At 40.5% G+C, this 12,238-nt stretch overlaps 1 non-coding gene across 1 annotated transcript; it reads left to right on the top strand.

Moving 5' to 3' along the window:
* Positions 1 to 1,616: 1,616 nt before the first annotated feature.
* On the top strand, positions 1,617 to 1,689 carry TRNAK-UUU (transfer RNA lysine (anticodon UUU)). Its single transcript has one exon. It is a non-coding gene; the product is annotated as a tRNA-Lys (tRNA).
* Positions 1,690 to 12,238: the final 10,549 nt, after the last annotated feature.

Consider the following 12,238-nt stretch of genomic DNA (forward strand, 5'->3'; position numbering starts at 1 on the left):
GATGAAGAAGAGCACCGAATATTCTAGCAAGGCTCTCTCAAGGATGAGGGAGGTCCTCTCAAGGATGAAGGATGCTCTCTCAAGGATGAGGTAGAGCTTTCAAGGGCTCTCGTAAGGAAAGTGTAGGGTGTAATGCAATTCATTTTATAAAAGCGCTAGGCTCCCCTCTTGCGTAAGTTGTAAAGTCTAAACGGATATGGGTGAAGGGATAAGGCAACTAGAAGGGAATTGAGAAAGAAAACCTTGGCAAGATGCTTGGTCATGTAAAAAAGGGGATGGGTACCCAAGGGATTTAGGGTTTTGTATATAAACTCAAAAAGTAAATGAAAGGCTCATTCTTTGGTGTGTGGCAAAAGTGATCTCTTTTCTTCTTCTCTCCTTGCTTGCTTGTATGTGCTTGAGAGAGGGAGTGAGAGACTCTGAGGGTGAGGAATCAAGGAGAAAAATCTCTCCATCATCTCCTCTCTTTTTCTCTTCTTCTTCTCTTCTCTTGTATCGCGTGCGGCTATGGAGAATGGAGCTTGAAGGTAGAGGCTTGTGGTTGCTTGAGCTTGCATCTCGAATCATCGTGGAGCTACTAGGTTGCTTGATGGAGGAGGATACTCGTTTGGGATGGGTTACTAAGGGATTCGATGGTAGAAAGGATCAATATCCAAGTACATTAGGAAAGCACTTAATCTAGCACATTGGTCGGCACATCCTAACATGAGTGGTGCTCCGGCGCCGCTGCCAGCCTTCACACTGAAGACGAGAATCAATCAATACGAGATGAGATGGTGGGCCCAAACAAGGGAGCGAAATCTGGAGAATGATGCATGTATATTTGAGAAGCTCTCTCGAAGGTGTCATCGGACCTCTCCGCCAGGGTTCGATGGATGGATGAGCAACATCCCTAATTAGCACGTACCCCACCCCAGTGAGGATTTTCCCCAAGGAAGCAAGGCTTCTCTTAGCTTTGGAGTGGGTGCCTGCTGCCTTTGGCGGTGAGGTGGTTGTTATCTCGATTCCCTTACACTGTCTAAAAGTTGTTGTACGCAGCGAGCTCAGGGTAGGTAGTGTAGGACGCGTGCTGGGACGGCTCAGGACGAGTGCAGAGAGTTGTATTGGCTAAGTGGGTATCGGTCGTTGGCGTAGACACGTGTATTTGGACTGTGAGAGAGAGAGAGAGAGCGCACTGTAAGACTGGGGACATATGCGACAATATGTGGGGCAGATATTCAAGCGTGAATCCGAAACGGGCGTGGGCACTAAAATGTAGTTTGACATACACAGCTCTCCAACTTCCAATCATTCATGATCTTTTGCGGCCGACAAAAGAACAGATAAAGATGCTGAGAGCAGATGAGTGAGCGCGAATGCAAGCCCCACAAATTGAGTGCGTGGTGCCCATACCCCTCCGGCCCTCCCTCGCCTGGATATACACGTCCTTACACCAACGGTGTCACATCGATGGAAAGGGCACGAATCATCTTAAGAGTATCTCGGGACTCGCCCGCGAGGGAGACATATGATAGAGGTCCCGTGTATCCATGCACTACGGATTTGAAAAGACCGGAGAGGGGAGCACCAGAGCTTAATAAATTGATAAAATTGTGCACAGCGCGTCTGTCAAGCGAGCCGTCTTAGCTCAGCCGGTAGAGCGCGTGGCTTTTAACCACGTGGTCGTGGGTTCGATTCCCACAGACGGCGGCTGCCCAAGATTTCTCATTTCTCTGCAAGCTTTGTTTTGTTGCTGCTTGCAAATATGTTTCGAGATGGCTTTGTTATCATTTCTCCAATACATGGATGGGCGTGTGCTTCCTTGCCGGCTCTTTTCCAGATTGTTGATCACTTGGATATCAAGTTTTCCATCCTAAAATGTAGAATCCCGGCTCCAAAAATGTCTGCTACTAGGTTTTTACACCGGCTCCAAAAATGTCTGCATGAGTGCAAGTAGCAGGCAACATGCCTCTACTTTTCTAGGTTGACACCACCTCCGAGTACATCGCCATAATCTCGGAACAAGTGTGTGCAAAGGTTGAAATATAATGCTTGTGCCACACCTAAGAGATACAATACTGCATGCACGCCAAACTCGTGCCCGTGGATAAAGGTTGTGCCCGTGGATAAAGGTTGGTCATTAACTCCCAAGACTCCACTTGACTAACTCCTAGTATCATAACAATGAGCAAGGTAGAGAAGTCCACAAGATCCATCAAACTCCAGCTGGAAAATTGTCCTACAAGATCACCCATGCAGAAGACTTCTTGTATCTTCCAAATCATAGCTCAGATTGCCAACTTTTTAAAAGAAAGATGTATCCCCACTTACCAGGACCAAATTTTGAAGGTTTCAACCCCTAAATTTTTCTACACAACTTGCATCTATTCTTTATAGCATGCAATTTCGGCCAGACATTGCCCTTTTTGACCTTGTAACTTTTGCATATGAACCCAGATATCAACCAAACTTTGTAGGGGCTTTCCCTAGGTATCAAAGCCCATTCTTGACGTATCAATCACCATTAATTTTCTTCTAATTAAAACATTTTCCAACATCTTCAAATCTACCATGCTTGTCCACTATAGTCTCTTATAGCCATTTTGTTTGCTTGGGTCTTGGAACCTACATATCCTTTGATATATGTCAGAGTATTAGTGTTCAATAGATTCAAAGTCTTCCTCAACCATATCCATATCATCCTCTTCTTCTTCTTTTACACTATTAAGATCAATATGTATGTCCAACTCATCCAATTCATATGTTGTAGACTCCCTTTGCTTAAAGAGGTTGATATATTTACTACCTATAGGAATGTGTAATGTTGTTCCATCCAATTCGACAAGTGGACTAGGATGCTATGCAAGAGGGAGAGGAGCTTGTGAGGGAGAAGAGAGGAAAGCTGAGAGAGAGAGAGAGAGAGAGAGAGAGAGAGAGAACTTAAAAAAATAGATGAATCAATAAAATTTAAGAGGGCACAAGAGATGGAGAACCCTCAAGACATAACCAATATACACAATATGGACACCAATAGCATGGGATTATTACACTATAGAGCATGCATAAGCTATAGTAAGGGAATGAATTACATAAGCTCATGAGAGAGAATGGAGAAGGCTCAATAGGGCTGAAGAAGGCCTCTTGGCTCTCTTTTTTTTTTCAAATTACAAAGGAGAAGGCCTCTTTATATAGGCCTTGAGGGTGTTTAGGGAGAAGGTTAAGATAGAATAGGAACTAACACCACCAAAGCTGCATTAAGGCAGTTCCACCAATGTGGAAGCTCCATCTAGATGTTTTGTTGACCAATTTTGTACTTAATCAAGTTCCATCATAGGTGAGTTGTCTCCATTCTCCCCCCCATAGCTTGAGTCCAAGAGCTCTCCTGTAAAAAAATATAGAGAATCTTCATAAAATAAGATCATATCTAGCAATAATGGAGAGAGAGTAGTGATAATTCATACATTACTACTACAATTAATGATGATTTGAGGGTGATTTAGGAGGGGAATTCTAATGGTTTATTAGCTTGAGAGAGAGGAGAAGAGAGGGAAAAGGGTTGGGAGTCTAATGAATGATGTTTTATGGAAGTGTTAAGTGTGGGCAAGAAAGTGTGGGTGTGTATAAAATTGGGAGGTGGTCTCCACCGCTGTTGGAAAAAGTTGGTGTCCACCATTTTGGCCATATCTCCCCACTCGGTAGCTCCAAAAAATTATAAAAAAATACCAGCCAAAACTTTAGCTCACGCGCTACAACTTTCATGTTGAATTCTTTTTTGGATCGGAGTGGAAGTATTTTTAAAAAATCTTACAAAATCATGTGCCTGATTTTTCTTCCACTAATGCTTCCAAGAAGGGTCCCATTGGTTTGAATTATCATAAGGCTCCAAAGCCATGACATTATGAGCCTCACATGCCCTTTGGATGGCTCCAAATCAATTTCATGTCTTTTCTTTTCACATTACACATTTTCCCTTCACCTTCCTCCATTGATCTTTACTTTTCACCCCCCTTGGTAAACCGGTCTATGAAATATTTCCATCCACTGATTTCTTGGATTTCCCAAGAGGTTGTTCCCACCCTCTTCTTTATTTCAAACCTCCAAATGTACAAAAAATCAACCAAGTGTTAGACAAATATTTTTTTGTGATTTTCTCGGATCAGTATCCCACTCACCTATCTTCACAACAATTTCAATTGTAGCTCTTGCCCAATGTGTATGAGTGTAGTGGTTATTAGGAATAAAGTGAGCATTCTTTTTCTTATGAACTTGTTATTGCACAACTCCCTTATATGTAGTACTTCCCACCATAACATTTTCAACCATAGCATCATTCTTTTTGCCCTTATACAGCCCATTTCAACGTCAACCTATTTTATAATAGCAATGGAATCATCAATAGATTCCAATTGAATACACTATGAACCCATGTCTTCTTCAACCTACAATAGTGCTTGAGTAGGTTCTCATACATACTACCTTTTTCACTTAATGCTATCTATTATCTCATTATGAAATTCATGCTTAGCAATGCCAAGAACCTTAGCAAGCACAAATTCAACCCTGCTTTCAAGAATGCATTTCTCAAGCACTTTCGTTATGTTGGTTGTTGTCTCTATGTCAGATTGTAACTTGTAACCAAGATTCTTGTCTCTTTTTTTTCCCTCTTGCTTCTTTTCATGTGAGACATCTTCTATTACATGTTTTGAATGAGCTTTTTTGTAGCCTTCTATCTTTCCATCTCGTTTCATGTCATGTGTTTTTTAAGGACTTGCAAATGGAAGGACATGAATCCTTATCCATTCTTCTCTTTTTCTTGACAATAGCATCCATATTATGAACCTTAGCCAAATATGCATAGGTGGTAAATGAGTCAATGAGAGCATTTCATCTAGTTTTATCCCGTCTACTTTGATTAGCACATGTCAATTCATCCCTAGCTATCTTTCCCTTCTTTTCACACAAGACAAAGCACATGACCATACTACTGATTTTGCATCAATTTTACATGCATGTAAAAAAAATGTATGATTTCTCAAGTTCCGGTCTATATGTGGCAACATGTATAGTTGTAAACATATTTCTTGGTGCCAATTCTTCCAAACTACTTCTATATAACCTCTTTACTAAATTTTGGCTCGAGAGGTAATCTTATTTCAGCTACATGAAATTTTTTGTCTTTCCAAAACACTAAATTATTTGCTTCTACATTACGATAAGCCATACACATGCTTTTCATACTGCAAGCTATCAATTATATATAATGTCTCTTAAACCCTTCTCTAATAGGCCTTTGCTATTCCTCACCCCTTCTTTTCCACTTTCTCATCCAATTTTATAACCTCTGAGTAAAGGTCTATTACATTCAAGTGCAAGCCACAAAATTTTTTCACCAATTCATCCATAACATCACCTTTTTGGGTTAAGTACAAGCAAATATAATGGGTTTTTTAGCTATAAATACAGATGTCTTTACTACACTTTCAAGGCTTCCCACAAAAATCTTAGGCATAGACTCTGTTCCCAACCTCAATCTCATCCTTTGTCGCTTCACAATCATATTACAGCATCAATGATTGCAACCCACTTTCTAAGGTTTCATCTTCTAGCTAATCAGTCAATTTCTTTTGCAACACAATCATATTACAACATCAATGATATGTGTCTACTCAAATTGCAACCCACTTTCTAAGGTTTCATCTTCTAGCTAATCAGTCAATTTCTTTTGCAACATAGGGTTACCAGACTTCAAGAATCACTCAACTCTTTGACTTTCTAATGATGGCTAGTCGTTGTTGATATGGCAAGCTCAACACATGCAGACATTGATGATGGATTGCCTAGCTAGATGCGTCCACGCATCTACACTTAGCACATTCGTGGTCATTATGATCCTCACAAGGTCAATAACTTATCGCTTATTATATTTAGTTTGTTACACCTACCTATAACTAGCATAGATATAGTGCTAGTCGATTAGTATAGTCAATTATGTACTGTTTGACTTAATAGGCTACTTTCCTTTATGTTGTATTGTATTGTGTGAAGAAGAAGAAGAAGAAGAAACCAGTAAGAATACATTTTGGCCACCATATCTCTTCTTGTGTTCTTGAGTGAGCTTTCTCTTGTGTGTACACTCTGTGTTGTGCAACAACTCAAGCAAGTCCCCGTACCACACAATTCTTGATATAGCATCAGAGTTGCGCCACTAAGAGAAGCTAGTTTTGAAGGCTAAAGACATAAAAGAAGCAAGGATTCAAGCAAGCAAGTAATGGGTAATAAGCTCTCCCATTCTTCCACTCTTTCTCTTGGATAGTGTCTATGGAGGCATCAGAAGTAGGGCAAAGTGAAAATCTCAGATTGCTATGAGATTTGATGTGCAAGCATATGTGAGGTCATTTTCGAGCCCCGTTTTACAGCCACAAGGTTGTGGACATTAGTTTCAGGGTATACTATGATTTCAGCAGTATCGATCAAAAGTGGATGCACAAGTTACATATTTCAAATCTGTAATTTTTGAGGTGTTTACCAGGAAGTAAACATAAGTTTTATCTGCAAATAGGTTGCAAATTACATGTACTATTGAGTAATCAACGAAAAAGATTGCTTGGTGTGTTGATGTGCACTTGTTGTGAAAGGTTGCAAAAGACTAGCTTGCAATTCTGTATCATTTTTGTGATTATGATTGAGAATAGTGGAAATCCCATCAGTGAGAAGCTAGATAAGAACAACTATCCTTCATAGAAGTTTTGTGTGACAAACTTCCTCATTGGAAAGGGTCTTTATGAGTTTGTTTCAAGTGAAGAAAAGGAGTTGGAGCAGTTGAGTATCTCTACGACTCTAGATGAATTAAAGGTGTGGAAAGAATGGAATGCAAAAGACAAAAAGGTGATATGTTGGCTATCTGTAATCATTGATAATACTATGCTTGGACATATTAGGAATGTAGAAACTTCACATGTAGCTTGGACAAATTTTGAGAACATGTTTTCAGTAAATTAAAAGGATCGAAAGATTCAACTCAAACAAGAGTTGAATACATTGATGAAAGGAAAAATGTATGTCAATGAGTATGTTTTGAAGGTGAGGAGCATTGCATATGCTTTAGCAGTGATTGATGCAATGCTTGATGATGATGATTTGGTTTCATCCACTATAGGTGGCCTTAATAATGAGAAGGCATGAAAATCATTTGTCACTTTTGTATATGTACGAAAGCCATTTCTAGATTTTGATGAGTTGGTCTCTCTCATGATTACCAAAGAGATCAATATGCAAGGTGACTCATATGAAAGTAATGGTAAATAGGTCCAAGAATTTTACTCAAGTTCAAGAAGTAGACATGGAAAATCCTCTTCGAGAGGCCGTGGTATGGGAGGTGCTGGTAATAACCAACAAAATAGGTTAAAGAGCAATTTGGTGAAATGTAGGTTTCATGAGGACATGGAAACTTTAGAGGCAAGGGGAGCTCTAAAGGAAGAGGTGGATGGAAGAATAGAGGTTCTGGAAATTCTGCTATTGTTTGCCATTATTGTGGCAAAATAGGTCATATTGCAACCCATTTTTATGCTAAGAAGGATAATATCCACAACGGAAAATTGCAACAAGGAAACTATGCATCATCTTCACGATAGAATTAAGACAAAAATGAGCGTGTGGTATTATGCAGTATATGATGAATGCTGTTATAAAAAATGAGACACATGATGGTGTATGGTATGTCAATTCAGGTGTATCTAATCATATGACCATGTTAGAAATTAAGCTCACCGTCAGTGTGTCTTCATCTATGACCGACATCTATGACAACTAGTGTGTACAGCTGTCTACATGTGACTACATTAAATAAGTCGGGTTAGTAGTCAGTTAGTGACCTGACTAGAGTTAGTCCGTCTAGTCTACATTTACACTAGGTTACTTTATCTTGTAGAGAGTGTGTGCTTTTCAGTTTAGTGTGTGGAAATGAAGGAATGAGCTTGAGAGCCTGAAGGCTCATGGATATGGAGTTTTTCCCTTTCTCTTTCTCTACTCTTTGAACATGGTATCAGAGCCTTACTTGGTGGACCTCCTAGAGCAAGAGGGAGTGAAGATGGTCTACAGTTGAAGACTTCTGCCATTTTTCTCAAACAGGCTGAATGCCATTGAAAGCTGAAGGTATGCACTGAGTGATTACATACTCTATGGGTCAAGCTGCAGGTTGTGACTTGTTCAGAGCCTTGTGGAGGTTGTATTGAGCACTGGTGTGTGCTCCATGAGCATCAAACTTAGCAAACAGAGCTGCTGGAGTAGAGGACAGATCTGCGTGAACTGCGCCTATTTCCTGCTCTCAGTTGTTGGGTTGCATCTCATCAAATGCTGGTGCATTTGGTCATCAAATGCTTGATTATGACAGGTATGAAGTGTTTTAAGATGGCAAGAGGCAAATGCTTGACCTTAAGCTCTGACATGAGCTGAAATCAGAGTGGGAAGATCTGGAAAAAAGGGCAACACTGCTGTATACATGGTATATGCAACACATTGAAGAGCTTTGGAAACTCTCTGACAAGCCCAGAAGCACTCTTGGAGCATAAATATATGATGGAGATCATATGTAATTGTTGTGATCCATTGCAAGCTGATTTTTGTAATTAAAATACTCAGATTTGGAGCATTTTAGGCAGGCTGAAAACTGTCATTGAATATGGACAGCAAGCATTAGTTCCTTATTGAAGTATAGTGTGATATTTGGTGATATCTATGAGATGTATGTACTGACATGTGTATGTCAGAATGTTTATGGGTTGAGAAAAGCATTAAGTGCTACTAAATGCTGAAATTTTTGGAGCTCAAGCAAATACAATCTTGTCTTGTTGGCTGAGTACAAATTGCAGAAGTAATGTATGACTTTGCTCATTAGAGACACATAGTCTATGGTCACTACATAGTCATGCATCGACCTTGTCATACTGGAGCAAATGTATGATTTGGATTGAAGACACTTTGAAGTGGTTTGGAGCTTGTTATGCTGAATTCTGGTTGGCTGCAACCTGCAACTGAATTTGTTGACATTTGTATGTGCTAGTTATGCACTGTTCTGTGCCCTTATGATCATGTCTTGACTACCAAATGTACTAGCAGCTACCTGGGAGATTTTGGAACATGTATGACATGATTACCACTCAGTTTTGGACTTGAAATTGCTCCTGGTTACTCACAGTTTACAATTTTCAGATTGCATGTATGTACCCTGGCAGTAAGGTTACAGAAGCTTAAGCTGAAGCAAACACATAGCTTATGTATTGATGGTTATATCTACAATTGAGACCACTTGTTTGTGGGTTGTTTTGGGGTGTCAGTGGGCTGAAATACCCTAGTTTTTTTCTGCAATTTAGTGCAGAAAACTGTCATAAACTGTTAGGACTGAACTTAGTCAGTCATACTTATTGGACTGCAGGGAGTCAGGCACTTGATAGACAGTCTATTGCATCATGGCTAATGCACATGGGACTGACAATATCACTCAGATAGTTGGAGAGAAGTTGGATAATAAGAACTTTACATTATGGAAATTCAGAATGAAAAACTTTCTAGTTGGCAGAGTTTATTGGGATTTATGTACAGGAGATGAAGTTGCTCCTGAGTTGCCTGCACACAATCCAACAAATGAATAGAAAAGAGCCTACAGGCTATGGAATGAAAGAGCATGCAAGGTGCTGCATTGGTTTTCCTTATGTATATCTGATGCTATGGTAATTCAAATCACTGGATGTGAGACTCCGAAAGATGCTTGGGATATACTGATGAAAAATTATGGAACCATGACACATGCAAGAAAGATCCAGTTGAAACAGTAGTTCAACAACATGTCTAGGAATGGCAAGAGCATCCAGAGTATACCACGGAGATTAAGACCATAGCTGATCAACTTGCTACTATTGGCTCAAGTGTATCAGAAGATGATATGATTGCTGTTGCTTTGAATGGCTTAGGCAAAGAGTACAAAGCTTTTGACACTTCCATTTCTGTCAGAGAAGAGCTCCCTAGCTGGGAAGAGCTAGTTGCTTTGTTGCTGCATGAGAAAGTCAAACTTGGTTTGAATACAGGTTCTAGTGCATCTCAGAGTAGAGACACTGTCTTGTACTCTAGCCAGTGTGGCAGAGGATCTAGAGGTCGTGGTGACACTCGTAATACTTATGGACAACAGCAGCAGCAGAGTAATTGGCATGGTGCAAATACACAAGGCCAGCATGGATCTGGTGGGTTTAGAGGCAGGGGGAGATCACCCCAAGGTAGAGGTGGTGGTTTTGGTTCATGGCAGTCGTCTGATCAGTCCAACAGGGACAAGGACTACCATTATTGTGGCCGGTATGGGCATATTGCAAAGGATTGTTACAAGAAACAAGGAGATATGAAGGCAAAGGGCAGACAGCATGGGCACTATGCATCTTCTAGTGGTGCTCATGATAAGCCAGTTGATAGACTCTTTGCCATGCAACATGTATCTAAAAATGCATCGAGACATGATAGAGATTACAGATGGTACATTGACTCTGGAGCGTCAAACCACATGACCCCGCATGGAGAGTGGTTTGATGAGATGGTTGCAGGTACACATGGTCATGTATGTACTGGGGATGACACCCAACATGACATAAAGCATAAAGGGATTGTTCCTCTTATGATGCCTAATGGCAAGAAGAAAGGCTTGCATGATGTATTACATGTACCAACCATAACAAAGAATCTGTTGTCTATGGGTCAAATGGCAGAACAGAATTGCAAGTGAGGTTCAACAAAGATGGGTGTGTTTCATTGAGGAGTATGGAAATGGCTGCAAGTTAATTGCCAAGGGCAGAAGGGATGGCAGGATGTTTACATTGGATGCGACCATTCCGGGACTCAAGGCAGCCATGTTTGCACATGATGAGAGTGCCATTCGGGATGTAGAGATTTGGCATAAGCGGATTGGACATGTCAATGTACAAAAGCTGAAATCTATGCTGCAGAAAGAAGTAGTACTTAGATTACCCAAATTCAAGTATAATGATTTTGGTCATGTATGCCCTGCATGTCAGTTTGGGAAGCAAGCACGATTTCCTTTCATGAGACATGTAAAAAACAGCACTAGGCCTTTACAATTGGTGCACTCTGATGTTTGGGGTCCTTCACATAATGCTTCTTTTGGCGGTGCACGGTATTATGTCTCATTTATTGATGATTTCAGCAGGTACACTTGGCTTTATATCTTGAAACATAAGGATGATGTGTTTTATGCATTCAAAGACTTCAAGAAATATGCTGAAAATGAATTGGGCTGTTACATATCATGTTTGAGATCAGATGGAGGAGGTGAATATGTCTCAAACTACTTTGACATATATCTTGCCAAACATGGGATCAGAAGACAGCTCACATGCAGTTATACACCGCAGCAAAACGGTGTTGCAGAGAGGAAAAACAGGGTTTTGATAGAGTTAGCTAGAGCTATGCTGAATGAAAAATGTCTGCCAAATGGTTAATGGGCTGAAGCAGTGGTGACTGCTGTATATATGCTGAATCGAACCCCTATAGCAGGGATTCATGATGTCACTCTGTATGAATGGCTATATGGTCATAAACCTGATATTTCACACTTGAAAGTATTTGGCAGCATTGCATATGTGCATATACCGGATGAGAAGAGGAAGAAATTGGATCCTAAGGCAGTGAAAACTGTGTTTATTGGATATGCACAGGAACAGAAAGCTTATAAGTGTTATGTACCTTCTACGCATGAGACACTCATAAGCAGAGATGTGGTATTTGATGAGTTAGCATCTTGGTATGGGAATCCTATTGCAGTGCCTACTGATGGCTCACCCAATATGAGTCATGCTGAAAATACTCCTGCAAAGAGTACTTCCATGACTGGTCAGACAGGTGATGTATCATCTACACTGAGTCCTTGGACAGGACGATTACGGAGTCACACTAGTGCATCCACTGACACGGATATGTCAGTGAGGGGGAGAACAGATAAGGGAAAAGAAAATTTTTTAAAGATGTAACAGGTTCACTCACTGCAGGTTATGATTCATCTAGCAGTGACAGCTTAGACAATGAATTGGGGATTCCACCTGTTATGACGCCACGTGCTAGGCAGAGCCATTATGTGCCGCCTCATGAGAGGCAAGCTCACAGTGAGCCACAGCTCAGGAGATCAGAGAGGGTCAGACGACCTGTTGACAGGTATACTTACACTGGATATTCAGTCCGTCATTATGCTTATATGATGAAAGTAACA

This window comes from Lygodium microphyllum, chromosome 15, assembly GCF_053477565.2.
Source record: "Lygodium microphyllum isolate KBCC chromosome 15, Lygodium_microphyllum_v1.1.10, whole genome shotgun sequence".
Classification (NCBI taxonomy): Eukaryota; Viridiplantae; Streptophyta; class Polypodiopsida; order Schizaeales; family Lygodiaceae; genus Lygodium; species Lygodium microphyllum.